The sequence below is a fragment of the Cebus imitator genome, unplaced genomic scaffold (genome assembly GCF_001604975.1).
Source record: "Cebus imitator isolate Cc_AM_T3 unplaced genomic scaffold, Cebus_imitator-1.0 Scaffold525, whole genome shotgun sequence".
NCBI classification, from domain to species: domain Eukaryota; kingdom Metazoa; phylum Chordata; class Mammalia; order Primates; family Cebidae; genus Cebus; species Cebus imitator.
The window spans coordinates 1377760-1400296 of record NW_016107840.1 but is presented as its reverse complement, the minus strand read 5'-3'; positions in this window follow the sequence as shown (position 1 = coordinate 1400296).

Below are 22537 nucleotides of genomic sequence, written 5' to 3'. Positions count from 1 at the left end.
ACTACCAGACTTCAAACTATACTACAAGGCTACAGTAATCAAAACAGCATGGTACTGGTACCAAAACAGAGATATAGACCAATGGAACAGAACAGAGGTCTCGGAGGCAACACAACATATTTACAACCATCTGATATTTGACAAACCAGACAAAAACAAGCAATGGGGACAGGATTCCCTGTTTAATAAATGGTGTTGGGAAAACTGGCTAGGCATGATTTTTTACATTGTTTCACTTTCAACTTGTTTGTGTCTTTGAATCTAAAGTGACTCCTATAGGATTTCGTGGATCCCATGGATTTTGTTTGTCATCTGGTCTTAAAATATCTGCCTTTCAATTGGATTGTTTAAAGTATTTTCATTTAATGTTTTTATTGACATAGTTGAATTTATGCCTGCCATTTCACTTTTTGTTTTTTATGTCTCATTTGTTTTTCTCTTCCTCTATTCCTCCTTTATCATTTTCTTTCTCATTAAATGAATATTTTCTACTTAATATTTTAATTCCTTTAACAAGTTTTGAAACTACTTTTGAATAATTTTCTCAGTGGTTGTTCTGGTACTTACAATATACATCTTAACTTATCTAATCTAATTTATATTTGAATTAGATTAATTTCAGTAAGATATAGAAGCTTTAATTCTATATAGCTTTTTCACTTCCTCCTGTCATTTCTTGTATTATTGTTGCATATATTATAACATCTATATAAGTTATTAATAGAAACACAAGGATACATTGTTATATTTATTATTTTACATTTTTTGTGTTTTAAAGAAGCTGAGAAAAGAAAATGAAGCAAGTATATATTTACAGAGTTTCCTAATTGTCGTTGCTGATTGTCTTTGTTTCTTTCTGTGCATCTGAGTTACTACCTGGTGTCTTCTCCTTTCCCATATAGCTTTTTCCCCATTGATCTCCTTTGTTTTGGTATTTTCAAATACAATATATTTGTATGTGTTATAGATCCAATGATATGATTACACCCTTTTATGTAATTGTTTTTTAAAAATATATCAACAGAAGAAAGGAGAAAAATATGCAGTTATACTCCCTTTTATAATTATCTACATAATTACCTTTACTGTTAATATTTGTTTTATTGTGTGGATCTGAAATACTTCCTGAAGTCATCTGCTTTTAGCCTGAGAGATTCCTTTAGGATTTCTTTCAAGGAAGATCTAACATTGAATATTCTCATTTTTAAATTTATTTAGGATTTCTTTATTTAGCCTTCATGTGTGAAAGCATTTTCCTTGTTGTAGGGTTCTTAACTGACAATTTTTTTCTTTCTGTATTTTGAATCCCCCTACCTATGACCTCCATTGTTACTGAGGAGAAGTCAGCTGTTAGCCTTCTTGGGGTTCCCTTGCATGTGATGAGTCACTTTTTTTGTTCTGTGTTCAAGGTTTTCTTTTTGCTTTTGCCTTTTGACTAGTTTAGCGATCTCTATTTCCTTGCAGTGTGGAGCCTCTGATGTCTCTGCTCCGAGGGTGCAGCCTTGGGAAGGCAAACAGTCTCCCTGGGCAGCATCGGTCTATAGTTTATTTGGGTGCACTTTGACTCCCTTTTCCTGATCTTCCTGTTAAACTTCTGGCTGGTCTGCCTCTATTTGTGTCTCACACAGATATTAGCCTCCACCAGTTGCTATTTGCTCTATTGTTTTAAAAATACCTTGGTGTATAATGCTTCATCATCTAATTCAGTGAAAGCCATGTCTTTTTGCAGGGGCAAGGTGTTCCCATCTTCATGTCCTGCACTGACCCAAGAAGGGCTCTTCTAAGCAGTCGCTTTCCCTGGTTCTTTTGTTAAACTTCTAGCTGGTATACCATCTTGCTTGCCGCTACTATTGTCATGGAGAGACAGCCTCCTCTTGCTTATCACTAAAATCTCCATTGCTTTTAACAATGCCCTTAGACACGATCCTCCCAAACTATGTAATAAATAGTGTCCGTCACTTTAAGGAGAGTTAGGGTCTTCCTGTTCTTAAAACCCCCTTCTCCTTTTGGGCAGAATCTTTATGCCACAAAAACCAGAGCTGAGGGTGGGGGCAGTGGCCCTTTTCGCCTGGTGAGATATCCCTGCTCTATGAGGGAGGGCTTCTCCTGTTGCCTCTCCCTGCATTGAGCCACCACCCTGCAAGTGAGCTGAGGCAGGGGTGAACAGGGTCTCAGGTTCTCAGCCTTATAAGTGGGGCCTGAGTACAGGAAGCACCAGTACATGCCTGGTGCTCTCAGGCATACCTGCCTGGAATAGAGCCCCTCTTCTATATAGGGGCACAGAGCTGGGGAGGGCTGTGAGACTGGCTGTTAACCTCCCAGTCCTGGGTGAAACTATGCCCCAGACTTGGATCTTGAGGGAGAGGAAACCCCACCTTCTGGGCCACACCCACCTAGAGTAGAGCTTCCATCCCAAGCTGAGGGTGGGCATGGGAGCTGGTTGTGGCTCAGATGCCACAGACTTTCACTGTTATTACTGAGATTTAGTAGATTTTCTTGAACAAATGCTCCCTATCTACCATATGCCCTTAGGACAATTCCCAGAGACTTTAAATCATTGTTTTGTGAAACGTTCTCTAGTTAAAAGCTTGCTTTGCTGGGGAGAGGGTTTGCTGAGCTCCTCCCAACACCACTTTTCATGTCCGCATCTGCACCGCCCTATGATCCTTTTGAAGCTGGAGCAAAATCTGCCCTCCTCTAATCCTTCAAAAACTGTCACAACACAGTTCTACAGCTGAACGTTATGAAGGTTTATTCTCTCACATCATAGGGCCCCAGAACTTTTTAGCTTGGATTTTCTAGCTTTTCAGTTTCTTTCCTTGCCTTTGGTCAGTCAGCCATTTCTGTTGTATTTTTTTGGCAGCCTGTGTCTGTAGTTACTGTCTTTCATGTTTTCTAATTTTCTGATTCAAGGCTGACTGGAAGATTATCAGAAGGGACAATCACAGTAAAACATTCTGACTGAAAGCCTGGAGAATTCTTCAACAAACCAAGGGCGGGTGCTCCAGGTCATGTCATTCCATGAAGACTACTGAGAGCCCTGTGGCGTCCTGCTTATTTCAGCATTGATGGCCTTCCAGACAGGGGGCTCATGGGGAGCTGAGGGGTGCTACACAAGGGACCTGGCAGGCTGCTCCCAGCGTCAGCAGTGATGACAGAGCCAGGCAGTCAAGAGACTTGTGAGAGCGTTACTATTTTAGCATAGAAAGGGACCACCTTACCAGGATGTTTGCAGGGACTGACAGCCAGTCCTGAGGTCAGGCAGGAAGAACACCAGCATTTGCACCCAACACAAAGAGATCAGAACTATCTTTGCAGCTGGTCCCGTCCAAGGCCAAGAATGTCCTGATTCTTATAACAGAGCTGCTGCATTTTCTCTGCCTCTGAATATTGCTATGGAAAACTGCTGCTCAGAGCGTCTACACCCTGGAGTGGTATTTCACCTTTCCTGTGTCCTTGTGAAAGATTTGCATACACAGCATCCCCAGCTGGACTTGGGCCCTTGATGACAAGCCTTCCTAATGCTCACTGCCAGCTGTCCAACTGCATGCGGCTCTGGCTCTGAGGGTCTCGTCGGTCTTCCGTGCTGTACCACCTTGCTGTGACCGTCTCCTGTGGTCCTACACATGTCCCTTCCTACAGCTGGTCTGGTGGCCAGTGAACGTGTAACCTCAGTTGGAAGGTATGTTTTAAGCCCTGGCCTCTCCCAACCTACTTGACCAACGTGCAACCCAGCTGCAGTTATTGGAGACCTGGTGGAAACAATCAGTGCTTTTCACACTCCAGCACACATCAGAATCACCTGGGAGTGGAGGGGTGGGGGTGTCTTTAATATTTTTTTTTTGTCTACTTGGAAACAACTTTAGTTTTAAGATACTGTTAGAAACAATACCAACTACCATAGTAATAGTACAGCACTATTTCTATTTAAATTTATTTACAAAACAGAAATAAGACCATATTGTTGACAGTCATAAAGCACAGATAACTCTCTGAAATGTCTTTTTCTTCTGGCCACAACAATTTACACCTTCTTTATTGATGCCGTGATTTACAGATTTGGGTTTTTAAATGTCTATGACACAGATATTTATCTCATCATTACAGAAAAGTAAATCAGAGGCAAATACTGGATGCATATAGGAATCTCCTGTGCTGGAAATATGTATGTTTTCAGATGTACAAATATGTGAGTTTGCAAAGCACCAAGTAAGTCTGAAACTTAGGGGAGGAAATCCTTTTATGTTCTCTAAGATTTCCCTAAGTGGTCACAAATTACTTTTGTAGTGCTTTAAAGACAGGGAAAATAAGTTTAAAATTCTGACTTGTGACAAATTTCTGCCTGAGAGCAAGACAGAATAGAATAAAGAGGTAGATTCTCTCCAAAGCAAGGCTTTTTTGTCTGGTTCTTAAGCATGTTTCCTTTGCACTGGACACCACAGAACCAGAACCCACAGAGGTTTTCCCTGACCTTTCCAAAATAACTGTGTTCAACTGATGGCCACTTAGTCAGTTAATCTTTGTCGATTTTAATAACATTTTGGTTTTAACTTTCCATATTATACATGGTAATTTTCGGCGTCATTGAAATAGCTATGCACTCCTGTGATACAGTGACATTACAAAATTAAAACACATTGTAAGATTAAATTATGTAACATTTGTGGGAGACTATTAAAACCCCAAAATTGAAAAGCAGATAATTTGGTGTTTTATCTGAGTATTTTTTGCTCACATAGATATGACTTAAAATAATTTTACAATGGCTTAATTCCTCTGAAGGTGTATTTGTCACAAAATGGTTGCTTGTCTGATATCCTTAAGATTAAGTTATTAAACTGCTTAGTGTAGGTTAAAAAACAGAGAGTTTTCAGATATTATCAGCCAATATGAATATGCAGATTTCGGGTATCTTTATGTCCAAATCCATTTTAATTACATGAAATTCTAAAATCAGAGATAGTTAAAGTATTGACCTAATCATAGGTTTTGCAACCAGGGTTATGGCAAAGGGAAAGATTAAAATGTTGCTTATTGTTGTTTTTAGTCTGAAAGATTTATATATATGTGTGTACATTAATATATATAAACTTTGTTAATAGATAAAAAATATATAAAATATTGTGACTTTATTTACAATAACAAATATTGTCTTATTTATGTTACCCCTTATATTATGAATATAAAACTTGCTGTGATTCACCTGTATTTCTCTTTATTTTTCATTATGTTTTAACTTCTATGGTACATGTGCAGGTCATGCAGAATTGTTACATAGGTATACACATGCCATGGTGGTTTGCTGCATCCATCCCTTCGTCACCTGTATTAGGTTACGAGCTTCTGCACAGCAAAAGAAATAATCATCAGAGTGAACACCAGGAGAATGGGAAAAATTTTTTGCAATCTACCCGTCTAACAAAGGGCTAATATCCAGAATCTACAAAGAACTAAAACAAATTTACAAGAAAAAAACAAACAACCCCATCAAAAAGTGGGTGAAGGGTATGAACAGACATTTTTCAAAAGAAGACCTTTATGAAGCCAACAACCACATGAAAACATGCTCATCATCACTGGTCATTAGAGAAATGCAAATCAAAACTACATTGAGATACCATCTCACCCCAGTTAGAATGGCAATCATTAAAAAATCTGGAGACAACAGATGCTGGAGAGGATGTGGAGAAATAGGAACACTTTTACACTGTTGGTGGGAGCATAAATTAGTTCAACCATTGTGTAAGACAGTTTGGCGATTCCTCGAGGACCTAGAAATAGAAATACCATTTGAGCCAGCAATCCCATTACTGGGTACATATCCAAAGGATTATAAATCGTTCTACTATAAGGACACGTGCACACGAGTGTTCATTGCAGCACTGTTTACAATAGCAAAGACCTGGAACCAACCCAAATGCCCATCGATGATAGACTGGACAGGGAAAATGTGGCACATATACACTATGGAATATTATGCTGCCATAAAAAACGATGAGTTTGGGTCCTTTGTAGGAACATGGATGAACCTGGAAACCATCTTTCTCAGCAAACTGACACCAGAGCAGAAAATCAAACACCGCATGTTCTCACTCATAGGCAGGTGTTGAACAATGAGAACACATGGACACAGGGAGGGGAGCACTACAGACTGGGGTATGTTGGGGGGCAATAGGGGAGGGACAGCGGAGGGTGGGGAGTTGGGGAGAGATAGCATGGGGAGAAATGCCAGATATGGGTGATGGGGAGGAAGGCAGCAAATCACACTGCTGTGTGTGTACATATGCAACGATCTTGCATGTTCTTCACATGTTCCCCAAAACCTAAAATGCAATAAAATAGTAATAATAAAAAAGACTAATCTTTCTCTCATTAAATTGTCTTGCTTGCTTTCCTTGTTGGGAATTAATTGACCATAAATATAGGGGTTTGTTTTTGGACTCCCAGATCTATTCCATTGATCTGTTCTTAAAAGAGTACTAATTGACTTGATTACTGTAGTGTTGTAGTAAGCCTCAAAATCAAGAATTATTAATCTTCCATGTTTATTTTTCTTTTTCAAGATTATTTTAGGTTTTCCAGGTCACTGCCATTTCCATGCAAATTTCAGTATTATTTTATCATTTCTAGAAAAAAGCCAGTAGGTAGTTTGATAGAGATAGCCTTGAATCTGTGGGTGATGGGTTCAGTATTCTAAATTAATATTAACTAATATTGGTTAATATTGACTTATATATTAGTTAATATTGAATTAATATTGAATAATATGACAATACTAATTATAGAATTAATCAATATTAACTCAAGGCATTTATCAATTTATTTTTGTCTTCTATTTCTTTCAGTAATGTTTTGTAGATTTTAAGTTCAAAATATGCACCTCTTTTGTTTGCTTTATTCCTAAGTACTTCTTTAATGTTATTGTAGATGGAATTATTTTTTTAAATTTTGTTTTTGTATGGCTCAATGTTTGTATATATTGCATTCTGCAAATTTGATCAACTTGTCTATTAGATCTAATCTTTTTTGAGTGTATTTAGAATTTTCTATATACAAGATATGTCATCCGTAAATATAGTTTCACTTACTTTATTTCAGTGTGAGCATCTTTTCACTCACTCATTCATTCATTCATTTCTTTTTTTCTCATTGTCTTGGCAAGAATCTAGTACAATGCTGAATAGAAGTGATCAGAATGCACATCTCTGTCTTGTTTCCTGAACTTGGAATAAAAGCATTTACTTTCTCATCATTAACTGTGAAGTTAGTTGTGAGTTTTTCATAGATAAACTTTATCAGGTTGAGAAAATTCCCTGCTTTTCTAATTTATTGAGTCTTTTAATGAAAAATTTAGAATTTTTCAAGTGCTTTTTCTTTCTTTATTAAGATAATCACATGGTTTTTGTCTTTATTAATATGAATTACTATTTGAATTGATTTTCAGATGTTAAATCTTGCATTCCTTGAATAAACACTACTTAGTCATGCTATATGATTGTTTTTATATATTTTCTGGATTTCATTTACTATTATTTTGTTGAGGGTTTTTATATGTATATTTGTAAATGCTTTGTCTATAGTTTTCTTTTTGTGTGTGATGTTTTTTGTCTGGTTTTGGTGTCAAGATAATACTGAACTTGTAAAATATGTTGGAGTGTTTTCTTCTCTTCCATTTGTTTGGAAGAGTTTGTGAAGAATTGGTGTTGATTCTTCATTAAATTCTTTGATAGAATTCACTATTGAAGCCATCTAAACTTCAGCTTTTCTTGTGGATAGTTCTGAATTACTAATTAAATATCTTTACTTTTATAGGTCTATTCACATTTTATTTTTATTTTTCAACTTTTATATTTAAAATCAGGGGTACATGTGCAGGTTTGTTATAAAGGTATATTGTGTGACACTGACGTTTGAAGTGTGACTGAACCTGTCACCCAGGTAGTAAGCATCGTGCTCAATAGGTAGTTTTTTGGGCCTTTCCTCCCCGCATCCCCTTCAGTAGTCCCCAGTGTTTATTCTTCCATCTATATGTCTACGTATACCCAATGTTTAGCTATTACTTATTAGTGAGAACATGTAGTATTTAGTTTTCTGTTTCTGCATTAGTTCACTTAGGATTATGGCCTTCAGCTGCATTCATGTTGCTGCACAGGACACAATTTCATTGTTTTCATGGCTGCATAGTACTCCATAAAGTATATGTACCACATTTTAAAAATCCAGTACACAGCAAACCACCATGGCATGTGTGTACCTATGCAACAATCCTGCAGGATGTGCACATGTACCCCAGAGCTTAACGTACAATTAAGTAAGTAAATAAATAAATAAAAAATTAAAAAAAAATCCAGTCCACCAGTGATGGGTGCCTGGGTTGATTCCGTTTTTGCTATTGTGTCTATTCATATTTTCTATTTTTTCTTGAGTCAGTCCTAGTAGTTTGTGTGTTTCTAGGTATTTGGCCATTTTATCTAAGTTATTTAATTTGTTGCCATATAATTGTACAAAGAATTCCTCTATAATCTTTTTTATTTCTCCAATAGTAGTGATGTCCTCAATTATTTTTGATTTCAGTAGTTTGAATCTTCTTTATTTATTGGTCAGTCTAGCAAAAAGTTTGTCAACTTTGTTGATGCTTTCAAAGAACCAACTTTTGGGTTTAGTGATTTTTTTTTGTTTGTTCTCCTTTCTCTATTTTATTTATTTCTTTTCTAATGTTTTAATTTCTTTTTTCTATTTTCTTTGGGTTTAGTGTATCTTCTTTCTAGTTTCTAAGATGGAATGTTAGTTTAATGGTTTGAGAACACTGAATCCTAACTACTAGACCACCAGGGGTGCTTGGTTTAATAAATGGTTTGAGATATTCTTTTTCAATTTACAAGTATTTAGAATTATAAATCCCCCTTTTCCCCAAGTACTGCTTCAGCTGCAGCCCAGAAGTTTTTTTCTATGTTATGTTTTTATTTTCATTTATCTAAAGTATTTTCTAATTTCCCTTGTAATTTCTCCTTTGATCTATTGCTTATTTAATAATTTCCACATATTTGTGAATTTCCTAAATTTCTTTATTTCTATTGATTTCCTATATCATTGTGATTAGAGAAATACTTTGTATAGATTTAAATCTCTTTACATTTATTGATCCTTGCTTAGGGTGTAGCAAATCCTGAAGAATGTTCCGTGTGCACTTGAGAAGAATGTGTATTCTGTTATTTTGGTTGGATAGTTTTATAGATGTCTCTTAAGTCTAGTTGGTTTGTAGTGATTTCTAGTCTTCTATATGCTTTTGATCTGTCTAATTATCCTATCTTTACTGAAAATGAGGTATGAAAGTCTTCAGCTGATATTAGCAAGTTATCACTATCTTTCTGCAGCTCTGTCAGCTTTTGATTCATCTATGTTGGGGTTCTGTTATTAGGTGACTGTGCTTATAATTGCTGCAGTATTCTGATGGATTGACCTTATTTATCATAATAGAATTTCTCTCTTATCTCTAGGAAGTTTTTTTGCCGTAAAGTCTGTATTATCTGATATCTGTATAGCCATTCCAGCTGACTTACTGTTGCTGTTTCTGTGGCATGACTTTTTTTTTTTCATGTATTCTGATATTTTTATTCTAATGTATGCTGAGAAAGAAAATAGTTGGAATGAAATTAATATTAAACATATTACCAAAATAGGGCTGGAAAGTACCTTAGAGATGATAGTCAAAATTCCTTACTTTATAAATTGGAAAACCTTGCAAAGTGCCTAATTTCTGGGATTTTGCAGATATGGGCACTTAAATGTAGACCTGTTACATTAGTCTTTTTTATTTTATTTTATTATGATTATTATTTTTTATTGCATTTTAGGTTTTGAGGTACATGTGAAGAACATGCAGGATTGTTGCATAGGTACACACATGGCAGTGTGATTTGCTGCCTTCCTCCCCATCGCCTACATCTGGCATCTCTCCCCTTGCTATCTCTCCCCAACTCCCCACCCCCCAACATCCCTCCCTTATTTCCCCCCAACTGACCCCAGTGTGTAGTGCTCCCCTCATACTGAATGGGCAAAAACTGGAAGCATTCCCCTTGAAATCTGGCACTAGACAAGGATGCCCTCTCTCACCACTCCTATTCAATATAGTACTGGAAGTTCTAGCCAGAGCAATCAGGCAAGAAAAAGAAATAAAGCGTATTCAAATAGGAAAGGAGGAAGTCAAATTGTCTCTATTTGCAGACGACATGATTGTATATCTAGAAGACCCCATCGTCTCAGCCCAAAATCTCCTGAAACTGATAAGCTACTTCAGCAAAGTCTCAGGATACAAAGTCAATGTGCAAAAATCACATGCATTCCTATACACCAATAACAGACTTAAAGAGAGCCAAATCAAGAACGAACTTCCATTCACAATTGCCACAAAGAGAATAAAATACCTAGGAATACAATTAACAAGGAATCTAAAGGACCTCTTCAAGGAGAACTACAAGCCACTGCTCAACGAAATAAGAGAGGACACAAACAGACAGAGAAACATTCCATGTTCACGGTTAGAAAGAATCAATATCGTGAAAATGGCCACACTGCCCAAGGTAATTTACAGATTCAATGCTATCCCCATCTAGCTACCAATGACCGTCTTCACAGAACTGGAAAAAATCACCTTAAACTTCATATGGAACCAAAAGAGAGCCTGCATAGCCAAGTCAATTCTAAGCAAAAAGAACAAAGCGGGAGGCATCACACTACCAGACTTCAAACTATACTACAAGGCTACAGTAATCAAAACAGCATGGTACTGGTACCAAAACAGAGATATAGACCAATGGAACAGAACAGAGGTCTCGGAGGCAACACAACATATTTACAACCATCTGATATTTGACAAACCAGACAAAAACAAGCAATGGGGACAGGATTCCCTGTTTAATAAATGGTGTTGGGAAAACTGGCTAGGCATGATTTTTTACATTGTTTCACTTTCAACTTGTTTGTGTCTTTGAATCTAAAGTGACTCCTATAGGATTTCGTGGATCCCATGGATTTTGTTTGTCATCTGGTCTTAAAATATCTGCCTTTCAATTGGATTGTTTAAAGTATTTTCATTTAATGTTTTTATTGACATAGTTGAATTTATGCCTGCCATTTCACTTTTTGTTTTTTATGTCTCATTTGTTTTTCTCTTCCTCTATTCCTCCTTTATCATTTTCTTTCTCATTAAATGAATATTTTCTACTTAATATTTTAATTCCTTTAACAAGTTTTGAAACTACTTTTGAATAATTTTCTCAGTGGTTGTTCTGGTACTTACAATATACATCTTAACTTATCTAATCTAATTTATATTTGAATTAGATTAATTTCAGTAAGATATAGAAGCTTTAATTCTATATAGCTTTTTCACTTCCTCCTGTCATTTCTTGTATTATTGTTGCATATATTATAACATCTATATAAGTTATTAATAGAAACACAAGGATACATTGTTATATTTATTATTTTACATTTTTTGTGTTTTAAAGAAGCTGAGAAAAGAAAATGAAGCAAGTATATATTTACAGAGTTTCCTAATTGTCGTTGCTGATTGTCTTTGTTTCTTTCTGTGCATCTGAGTTACTACCTGGTGTCTTCTCCTTTCCCATATAGCTTTTTCCCCATTGATCTCCTTTGTTTTGGTATTTTCAAATACAATATATTTGTATGTGTTATAGATCCAATGATATGATTACACCCTTTTATGTAATTGTTTTTTAAAAATATATCAACAGAAGAAAGGAGAAAAATATGCAGTTATACTCCCTTTTATAATTATCTACATAATTACCTTTACTGTTAATATTTGTTTTATTGTGTGGATCTGAAATACTTCCTGAAGTCATCTGCTTTTAGCCTGAGAGATTCCTTTAGGATTTCTTTCAAGGAAGATCTAACATTGAATATTCTCATTTTTAAATTTATTTAGGATTTCTTTATTTAGCCTTCATGTGTGAAAGCATTTTCCTTGTTGTAGGGTTCTTAACTGACAATTTTTTTCTTTCTGTATTTTGAATCCCCCTACCTATGACCTCCATTGTTACTGAGGAGAAGTCAGCTGTTAGCCTTCTTGGGGTTCCCTTGCATGTGATGAGTCACTTTTTTTGTTCTGTGTTCAAGGTTTTCTTTTTGCTTTTGCCTTTTGACTAGTTTAGCGATCTCTATTTCCTTGCAGTGTGGAGCCTCTGATGTCTCTGCTCCGAGGGTGCAGCCTTGGGAAGGCAAACAGTCTCCCTGGGCAGCATCGGTCTATAGTTTATTTGGGTGCACTTTGACTCCCTTTTCCTGATCTTCCTGTTAAACTTCTGGCTGGTCTGCCTCTATTTGTGTCTCACACAGATATTAGCCTCCACCAGTTGCTATTTGCTCTATTGTTTTAAAAATACCTTGGTGTATAATGCTTCATCATCTAATTCAGTGAAAGCCATGTCTTTTTGCAGGGGCAAGGTGTTCCCATCTTCATGTCCTGCACTGACCCAAGAAGGGCTCTTCTAAGCAGTCGCTTTCCCTGGTTCTTTTGTTAAACTTCTAGCTGGTATACCATCTTGCTTGCCGCTACTATTGTCATGGAGAGACAGCCTCCTCTTGCTTATCACTAAAATCTCCATTGCTTTTAACAATGCCCTTAGACACGATCCTCCCAAACTATGTAATAAATAGTGTCCGTCACTTTAAGGAGAGTTAGGGTCTTCCTGTTCTTAAAACCCCCTTCTCCTTTTGGGCAGAATCTTTATGCCACAAAAACCAGAGCTGAGGGTGGGGGCAGTGGCCCTTTTCGCCTGGTGAGATATCCCTGCTCTATGAGGGAGGGCTTCTCCTGTTGCCTCTCCCTGCATTGAGCCACCACCCTGCAAGTGAGCTGAGGCAGGGGTGAACAGGGTCTCAGGTTCTCAGCCTTATAAGTGGGGCCTGAGTACAGGAAGCACCAGTACATGCCTGGTGCTCTCAGGCATACCTGCCTGGAATAGAGCCCCTCTTCTATATAGGGGCACAGAGCTGGGGAGGGCTGTGAGACTGGCTGTTAACCTCCCAGTCCTGGGTGAAACTATGCCCCAGACTTGGATCTTGAGGGAGAGGAAACCCCACCTTCTGGGCCACACCCACCTAGAGTAGAGCTTCCATCCCAAGCTGAGGGTGGGCATGGGAGCTGGTTGTGGCTCAGATGCCACAGACTTTCACTGTTATTACTGAGATTTAGTAGATTTTCTTGAACAAATGCTCCCTATCTACCATATGCCCTTAGGACAATTCCCAGAGACTTTAAATCATTGTTTTGTGAAACGTTCTCTAGTTAAAAGCTTGCTTTGCTGGGGAGAGGGTTTGCTGAGCTCCTCCCAACACCACTTTTCATGTCCGCATCTGCACCGCCCTATGATCCTTTTGAAGCTGGAGCAAAATCTGCCCTCCTCTAATCCTTCAAAAACTGTCACAACACAGTTCTACAGCTGAACGTTATGAAGGTTTATTCTCTCACATCATAGGGCCCCAGAACTTTTTAGCTTGGATTTTCTAGCTTTTCAGTTTCTTTCCTTGCCTTTGGTCAGTCAGCCATTTCTGTTGTATTTTTTTGGCAGCCTGTGTCTGTAGTTACTGTCTTTCATGTTTTCTAATTTTCTGATTCAAGGCTGACTGGAAGATTATCAGAAGGGACAATCACAGTAAAACATTCTGACTGAAAGCCTGGAGAATTCTTCAACAAACCAAGGGCGGGTGCTCCAGGTCATGTCATTCCATGAAGACTACTGAGAGCCCTGTGGCGTCCTGCTTATTTCAGCATTGATGGCCTTCCAGACAGGGGGCTCATGGGGAGCTGAGGGGTGCTACACAAGGGACCTGGCAGGCTGCTCCCAGCGTCAGCAGTGATGACAGAGCCAGGCAGTCAAGAGACTTGTGAGAGCGTTACTATTTTAGCATAGAAAGGGACCACCTTACCAGGATGTTTGCAGGGACTGACAGCCAGTCCTGAGGTCAGGCAGGAAGAACACCAGCATTTGCACCCAACACAAAGAGATCAGAACTATCTTTGCAGCTGGTCCCGTCCAAGGCCAAGAATGTCCTGATTCTTATAACAGAGCTGCTGCATTTTCTCTGCCTCTGAATATTGCTATGGAAAACTGCTGCTCAGAGCGTCTACACCCTGGAGTGGTATTTCACCTTTCCTGTGTCCTTGTGAAAGATTTGCATACACAGCATCCCCAGCTGGACTTGGGCCCTTGATGACAAGCCTTCCTAATGCTCACTGCCAGCTGTCCAACTGCATGCGGCTCTGGCTCTGAGGGTCTCGTCGGTCTTCCGTGCTGTACCACCTTGCTGTGACCGTCTCCTGTGGTCCTACACATGTCCCTTCCTACAGCTGGTCTGGTGGCCAGTGAACGTGTAACCTCAGTTGGAAGGTATGTTTTAAGCCCTGGCCTCTCCCAACCTACTTGACCAACGTGCAACCCAGCTGCAGTTATTGGAGACCTGGTGGAAACAATCAGTGCTTTTCACACTCCAGCACACATCAGAATCACCTGGGAGTGGAGGGGTGGGGGTGTCTTTAATATTTTTTTTTTGTCTACTTGGAAACAACTTTAGTTTTAAGATACTGTTAGAAACAATACCAACTACCATAGTAATAGTACAGCACTATTTCTATTTAAATTTATTTACAAAACAGAAATAAGACCATATTGTTGACAGTCATAAAGCACAGATAACTCTCTGAAATGTCTTTTTCTTCTGGCCACAACAATTTACACCTTCTTTATTGATGCCGTGATTTACAGATTTGGGTTTTTAAATGTCTATGACACAGATATTTATCTCATCATTACAGAAAAGTAAATCAGAGGCAAATACTGGATGCATATAGGAATCTCCTGTGCTGGAAATATGTATGTTTTCAGATGTACAAATATGTGAGTTTGCAAAGCACCAAGTAAGTCTGAAACTTAGGGGAGGAAATCCTTTTATGTTCTCTAAGATTTCCCTAAGTGGTCACAAATTACTTTTGTAGTGCTTTAAAGACAGGGAAAATAAGTTTAAAATTCTGACTTGTGACAAATTTCTGCCTGAGAGCAAGACAGAATAGAATAAAGAGGTAGATTCTCTCCAAAGCAAGGCTTTTTTGTCTGGTTCTTAAGCATGTTTCCTTTGCACTGGACACCACAGAACCAGAACCCACAGAGGTTTTCCCTGACCTTTCCAAAATAACTGTGTTCAACTGATGGCCACTTAGTCAGTTAATCTTTGTCGATTTTAATAACATTTTGGTTTTAACTTTCCATATTATACATGGTAATTTTCGGCGTCATTGAAATAGCTATGCACTCCTGTGATACAGTGACATTACAAAATTAAAACACATTGTAAGATTAAATTATGTAACATTTGTGGGAGACTATTAAAACCCCAAAATTGAAAAGCAGATAATTTGGTGTTTTATCTGAGTATTTTTTGCTCACATAGATATGACTTAAAATAATTTTACAATGGCTTAATTCCTCTGAAGGTGTATTTGTCACAAAATGGTTGCTTGTCTGATATCCTTAAGATTAAGTTATTAAACTGCTTAGTGTAGGTTAAAAAACAGAGAGTTTTCAGATATTATCAGCCAATATGAATATGCAGATTTCGGGTATCTTTATGTCCAAATCCATTTTAATTACATGAAATTCTAAAATCAGAGATAGTTAAAGTATTGACCTAATCATAGGTTTTGCAACCAGGGTTATGGCAAAGGGAAAGATTAAAATGTTGCTTATTGTTGTTTTTAGTCTGAAAGATTTATATATATGTGTGTACATTAATATATATAAACTTTGTTAATAGATAAAAAATATATAAAATATTGTGACTTTATTTACAATAACAAATATTGTCTTATTTATGTTACCCCTTATATTATGAATATAAAACTTGCTGTGATTCACCTGTATTTCTCTTTATTTTTCATTATGTTTTAACTTCTATGGTACATGTGCAGGTCATGCAGAATTGTTACATAGGTATACACATGCCATGGTGGTTTGCTGCATCCATCCCTTCGTCACCTGTATTAGGTTACGAGCTTCTGCACAGCAAAAGAAATAATCATCAGAGTGAACACCAGGAGAATGGGAAAAATTTTTTGCAATCTACCCGTCTAACAAAGGGCTAATATCCAGAATCTACAAAGAACTAAAACAAATTTACAAGAAAAAAACAAACAACCCCATCAAAAAGTGGGTGAAGGGTATGAACAGACATTTTTCAAAAGAAGACCTTTATGAAGCCAACAACCACATGAAAACATGCTCATCATCACTGGTCATTAGAGAAATGCAAATCAAAACCACATTGAGATACCATCTCATGCCAGTTAGAATGGTGATCATTAAAAAATCTGGAGACAACAGATGCTGGAGAGGATGTGGAGAAATAGGAACACTTTTACACTGTTGGCGGGTGTGTAAATTACTTCAACCATTGAGGAAGACAGTGTGGCAATTTCTCAAGGATCTAGAAATAGAAATACCATTTGACCCAGCAATCCCATTAGTGAGTATATACCCAAAGGATTATAAATCACTCTACTATAAAGACACATGCATGTGCATGTTTATTGCAGCACTGTTTACAATAGCAAAGACTTGGAACCAACCCATGTGCCCATCAATGATAGATTGGATAAAGAAAATGTGGCACATATATACCATGGAATACTATGCAGCCATGAAAAGGATGAGTTCGTGTCCTTTGCAGGGACATGGATGAAGCTGGAAACCATCATTCTCAGCAAACTGACACAAGAACAGAAAACCAAACACCGCATGTCCTCAATCATAAGTGGGTGTTGAACATTGAAAACATATGGACACAGGGAGGGGAACATCACACACTGGGGCCTGTTGGAGGGGTGAGGGGGCTAGGGAGGGATAGCAGGTGGTAGGGGGATTGGGGAGTGATAAAATTAGGAGGAATCTGCATTTTTAAGAACTTGCTAAATGCTGCTGATTGCTGCTGGTCCAGGAACCACACGTTGAGAACCACTGATCTAGAAGGGAACAACACTCTTAAAATGGTTCTAGTTGTCGTCCCTGGGGGAAGATCACTGAAGCTGATTTTTAGTGTTTTCCTGCAGTTTTTGTTTCCAGTTTTTATAATTAATGAAATAATTAAAAATAGTAGGAAGAAACACAAATACCTATGGCTTCAAATGCATGCTCTCAAGTTCTCCTTTCAGGCTCTGGACTCCAGCCCCTGGACCTTTGTCCTTTTCCTTGAGGAAAATGTGCTGGTTCTTCCTCAGGGCCATTCATGAAGCTATTCTGTGTCTGCAGAGGACCTCCTGGGAGGCCCTGCCATTCCCATCAAAGGTTGCACCCTCAGAGAGAGCAGTCCTAACACGTGCCGCTCTCTACCTCCTGAGATACTATTTTTTATAGCACTCCTCACAACCAGAGATAATCTTAGTTGTTTATGTTTGACGTCTTTTCTGTTCCTGACCCGCCGCTTATTCCACTTCTCTGTTGTCAACGAAGTCGCCAGAGCATCAGCTCCCCATGTCTTCCCTGTTCATGCTGAGTCCCATGAGCTCAGGGCAGCAACAGTCACATAGCAGGTGCTCAGTGAAATATTTGTTGAGAGACTAAATTGTGATAAGAGAAGTAACAGTATTTAAAAACACCAGGGCCAGACCCTCCACTGTGCTTTCAGCCATTACAGGGCCATGTGCATTAATTTAGCTGGAGCAGCTCTCCAGGGGGGCGCTGTACTTGAGCAGGGCATGGGGGAGGAGGGCATGGCAGAGGAGAAGCTGTCAGAGTTCAGGGAGTTAGGGGACAGTGGATGGAGTGCTGCCCAACAAAGTAGGAGTTTCAGCAGGGCTGCGCCCCCCTGTCAGACAGAGCAGGGAGTGCCTGCACACAATGGGTAGAAAGTTCTACCTAATTGAAGGTGGTTGTATGAATTTACTAGGGCTGCATAACAATGTCCCACAATCTGGGTGGCTTAAATGACAGAAACTATTCTCTCACAGTTCTGGAGGCCTGAAGTCCAAAACCAAGATGTTGACAGGGCCGTGTTGTCTCCAAAGCCTCCAGGGAAAGATCCTTTCCTCTTCTGGCTTCTGGTAGCCCAGGGGTTCCTTGGCTGCGGCAGCATGATGCCAATCCCTGCAGCCATGGGGAGTCCCGGTCCTGTCTGTGACTGTGTCACTTCACCTCTTCCTCTGAGGATGCCAATCGTTGGATTACCATAGGGCCTACCCTAATGATCTCATTGTAACTTGATTATGTTGGTGAGATCCTATTTTCAAATCAGGTCACATTCACAGCGACCAGGGGTAGGACTTCAACTTATCTTTTAGGGGGATACTATTCAACCCATAACAGTGGTCTTGGTAGAGCAGTTTCCATGGGGGTGGTGTTTCATCTGCCAGAGATCTGTAACAATAGGTTACATCTATCCAAGAGAAGAATGTTTCACTCCACAGTCTCAAAAGGAAGAGTGGCCCATTGAAGCCCCCGAGGAAGAGTATCTGGTGTTAAAATGTGCACTCTGAATGAAGAGACCCCCCAAACAGGCTTTGTGTGAACAACATGGCTGTTTATTTACCGGGGTGCGGGTGGGCTGAGTTCAAAAAGAGAGTCAGTGGAGGGTGGTGGGATAGGAGTTGGTTTTACAGGTTTGGGGTAGGCAGTGGAAAATTACAGAAGTTACAGTTTAGGGCAGTGTTTTGCAAGCTGGGAGGTGGTCATAGGGTGTGGAGGCAGGAGGCTGACCAAGGTTGGTTACAAAGTCCAATGGCTTTGTCAATGAGGCTGTAGTAAGAAACAATAGAAGAATGTCTCAGGTTAGTTAGGCACCCCAGGGGTTGACCATTCTTCCATTTTTCATGATCTTCCAGCTACTTCAGGTATTCTAACTCTGGAAGGCCCTCCAGAGGTGTATGTGCGGGTCACGGGGGTTGCTGTAGCATCAATGGCGCCATCAGTCAGCCTAAAAGACCTTACACCTCAGTCCAGGTCCCTTCAAAATAGGGAGTACCCTCACCTCAGGGCCCCCCAAAAGAAGTGGCTCCCTGCAGAATCCTTCCAAGAACAATATCTCCATTTATGTACCCTAAAACTTAACACGATCTCCATCCAGTTAGGGCCCATTTTTTTTTTTTTTTGGACAGAGTCTCGCTCTTGTTACCCAGGCTGGAGTGCAATGGCGCGATCTCGGCTCACCGCAACCTCCGTCTCCTGGGTTCAGGCAATTCTCCTGCCTCAGCCTCCCCAGTAGCTGGGATTACAGGCATGTGCCACCAGGCCCAGCTATTTTTGTATTTTTAGTAGAGACGGGGTTTCACCATGTTGACCAGGATGGTCTCGATCTCTTGACCTCGTGATCCACCCGCCTCGGCCTCCCAAAGTGCTGGGATTACAGGCTTGATCCACCGCACCCGGCCCAGGGCCCATTTTTTTGATAGACTGGGAGGACTGAGCAACTGTGCTGACAAGGCAAGCTTGACCTGTGTCTTTGCCTGGGTTTTAGAAAACGAGGAGGCTTCACTGCTGGGTGATATGGCACATCCTGTAAAAGCCCAGTCTTTCTATGCGTGTGCTGGTGCAACTCTATGAGCAATGCATGATGATCCCTTACACAGAAGAGGAGACAGAGGATCAGAGTGGTTACAAGACTTGTCAATAGTCACATGACTCAGTAGTGGTAAAGCCAGGCCTCATGGCTCTACTCCAGTGCTCTGTGCATTGCACCATGAAGAGTCTATGTGATTGGGGTACAGTTATCATTGGTGAACCTTTAATCCATGCCTGGTCCCTTAAGACTGGAAGGTGTCAGATAGAGGCTGAGGGGAATCCCTAGACATTGAGCCTAGGGCAGAGGACCCTCCCATCTCACAGGGCCATCCTTTCACCTGCTCATTATTATTAACGTTGGCTAAGCACAGCATGGCAAGAACGCTGTTCCCATGGAGCCTGCAGCCTCCTAGTCTCTGGCCTTTGTGTTCAGCATTGTGCGTTGAGACTTCTGGGGGCAGCCAACTAACCCAGATGGGAGGGCTCTTGCTTGAGGACATGGTCACAAAGCCAGGTGCGGGAGGATTCTAGGAGCTTGGCATCATGAAGGGAGGCTTGGAGTGGGCCAGGGAATAGGCTTCTTGGACTGGGACCATGGGGAGCAAGGAATGGTAGCATGAGCCTTGTGGTAATCAGAGGTGAGGCCACAGGGGGCCTTGATACCACGTGAAAGAATGTGATACTCTTCATTTAAGTCCTCAAGGATTGGGGTCATCCAGGGAGTGAGAGAGATGGGTATCAGACCTCCAGATGCTGCCACACTGTGCAGGCAGGGCCCCACTCACTGTGTCTGCCTCCTGGGCCCTGGCATTGCTTAGGGTTGCCTTGGACCTCCCATCCCGAATGGAGAGGAGCAGCAGCTGTGCTTAGACTGTGCCCTCTCACTGCCGGGGTCAGATGTTACTGGGGTTGTAAGATCCTGGTCTTTTTCCTAAGCCTGTGACCAGAAACATGCCCTGCCTGGCAGGGTCGTGGAGAAGGCTGCTATCTCAGTACCCTAGGGAGTAGGGAAGCTCTCTAAGACCATGGCTTCATGCCCTTCAACATGGCCACAGAGAGCGGCAGCCTTGAGACTTGCAGAGCAGAAAAGCCTGCCTGCCAGACTGGCTGGGTGAACAGGACCCTTATCAGAGGCACCCATTTTATCATGCACTTGAGCATCAAATATTTACCAAGAACCCACCGTATGCACAGTCACCTGCTTACTGCAGGGGCAGCGAGGTGGGGAAAGATAGATCCTGACTCAAACCTCCTCACAGTGCAAAGAAGCAGATGCCCAGAAAATGCTCATACATCAATATCTGGGATCCAGAGCAGAAAACAGTCAGCCTCAATGCCGGGTCCTCAGTCTGGGGATAAACAGGACCCCAGAAGGTTCTGTCTGAAGTTGGTTGATTTGCTGCTCTTATAGGGTCCTACTGTGAGGAAGCTCCTTCTCCCAAATCCCTAAAAGGCCATTTCAGACCTTTTAGGGAAATACTCATGACATTAATCCATCTGCCTCAGTCTCAGTTGATGAGCCTGTTCCCAACATGGCCAAGAAGGCAAAGCCAGCTTCAAAGGTCAATGGTCCCCAACAGCCATCCTCATCCCCTAGCCACATATTCCAACTGCCCTCTGCGAGGCAATGGCTCCCAGGAGAATGTTCTCAGCTCCAACTCACTCCCAAAGTCTAGCTCTGTCCCTGCACATACTCCAAAGTACTTCAAGCTCAACTTGTCTCAAACTCAAATATCTATCCAGTCTGCAGCCTCTCACACCAAAGATATGTGCTCATTGATCTGAATTCTATAACTTTGTTAATGGTAGAGGTGTTCACCCAGCTCCCTGATTCAGAAATCAGCGGATCACCCTTGAAGCCCTCATGTGTCCTTTGCAAGTCCACCCTCCGTGTTATTCCAAGGGTCAGTTCTCAAAAAGCGCAAAGCTTAAATTCAACCTGACTTTCCATTAAAAGCAGGCAGGACCTTGAGAATCTGCTCTCTCGTCCCCCTACTCTGATGCTCTCCACCTTCCGCTACAATCTCTCTCTCTCTTGCAGCTCTGGGAATCTGGAATTGTCCTGGTTGTGGGCACCACTGACCGCCCACCCTGCACTGCTCTCCTCCTCTCTCCTCATGCCCCATTACTCCCAGCCCAGCTCCCGGGAGGAGGGCGAATTGCCTTCGTCTCTGCCCACAGCATCCCCTGTGTAATTGACCGGGGAGGCAGGCTGAAGGGAAGATGACTTCCTCTCTGTCTTGCTGGTGTGAATAACAGAGCCTGTAACCCTGTTGGTGCTGGCTGCCCTGAGACCACTGGGGCTACCGCTGACGGTGAGGACAGTGAAACACATGGGGAGAAGGCAGCTGGGTCCCTGGTGGAAGCGTTAAGCTGCTGAAAGGCACCTCACCTGGAGGCCGACTTGGACTTGAGTTATACAAGCTTAGCAAGGCTTTTTGTTACTAGCAGCCCACATTCAATAGCCGCTGTTCATGCCTCCAATGCCTGTGCACACTCTGTTTAGACATGGGGTGAACACGTGTCCCACATGTCTGGGGACAGCACTGGTTTATGCCTCTCATTTGATTATCATTAGTAACAGCATGCCCTTTCCCTCTCCAGTGTTCTGAGCCTGGACAATGGAATAGGTGTTCCTGAGGCTGGAGTTAGTCTGCAGACATCTGCCTGGCAGACTCCTACCCAGACGTTTAGAACATTGCCTCGCTGAGGGGGCTTACCCAGCTTCTCTTTATATGTCCCTGCTTGCCTGAAGGGAATCCCGTATCCCCTTGTTACAACCCTTGTTGAGTGGACATGCTGGTATTGCGTGCACTAGACTGCACTAAAGTAAGTTTTATTTATTTATTTATTTTTTAGATGAAGTCTTGCTGTGTTGTCCAGGCTGGAGTGCAGTGGTGCCCCCTTGGCTCACTGCAATCTCCACCTCACGGGTTCAAGTGATTCTCCTGCCTCAGCCTCCCAAGTAG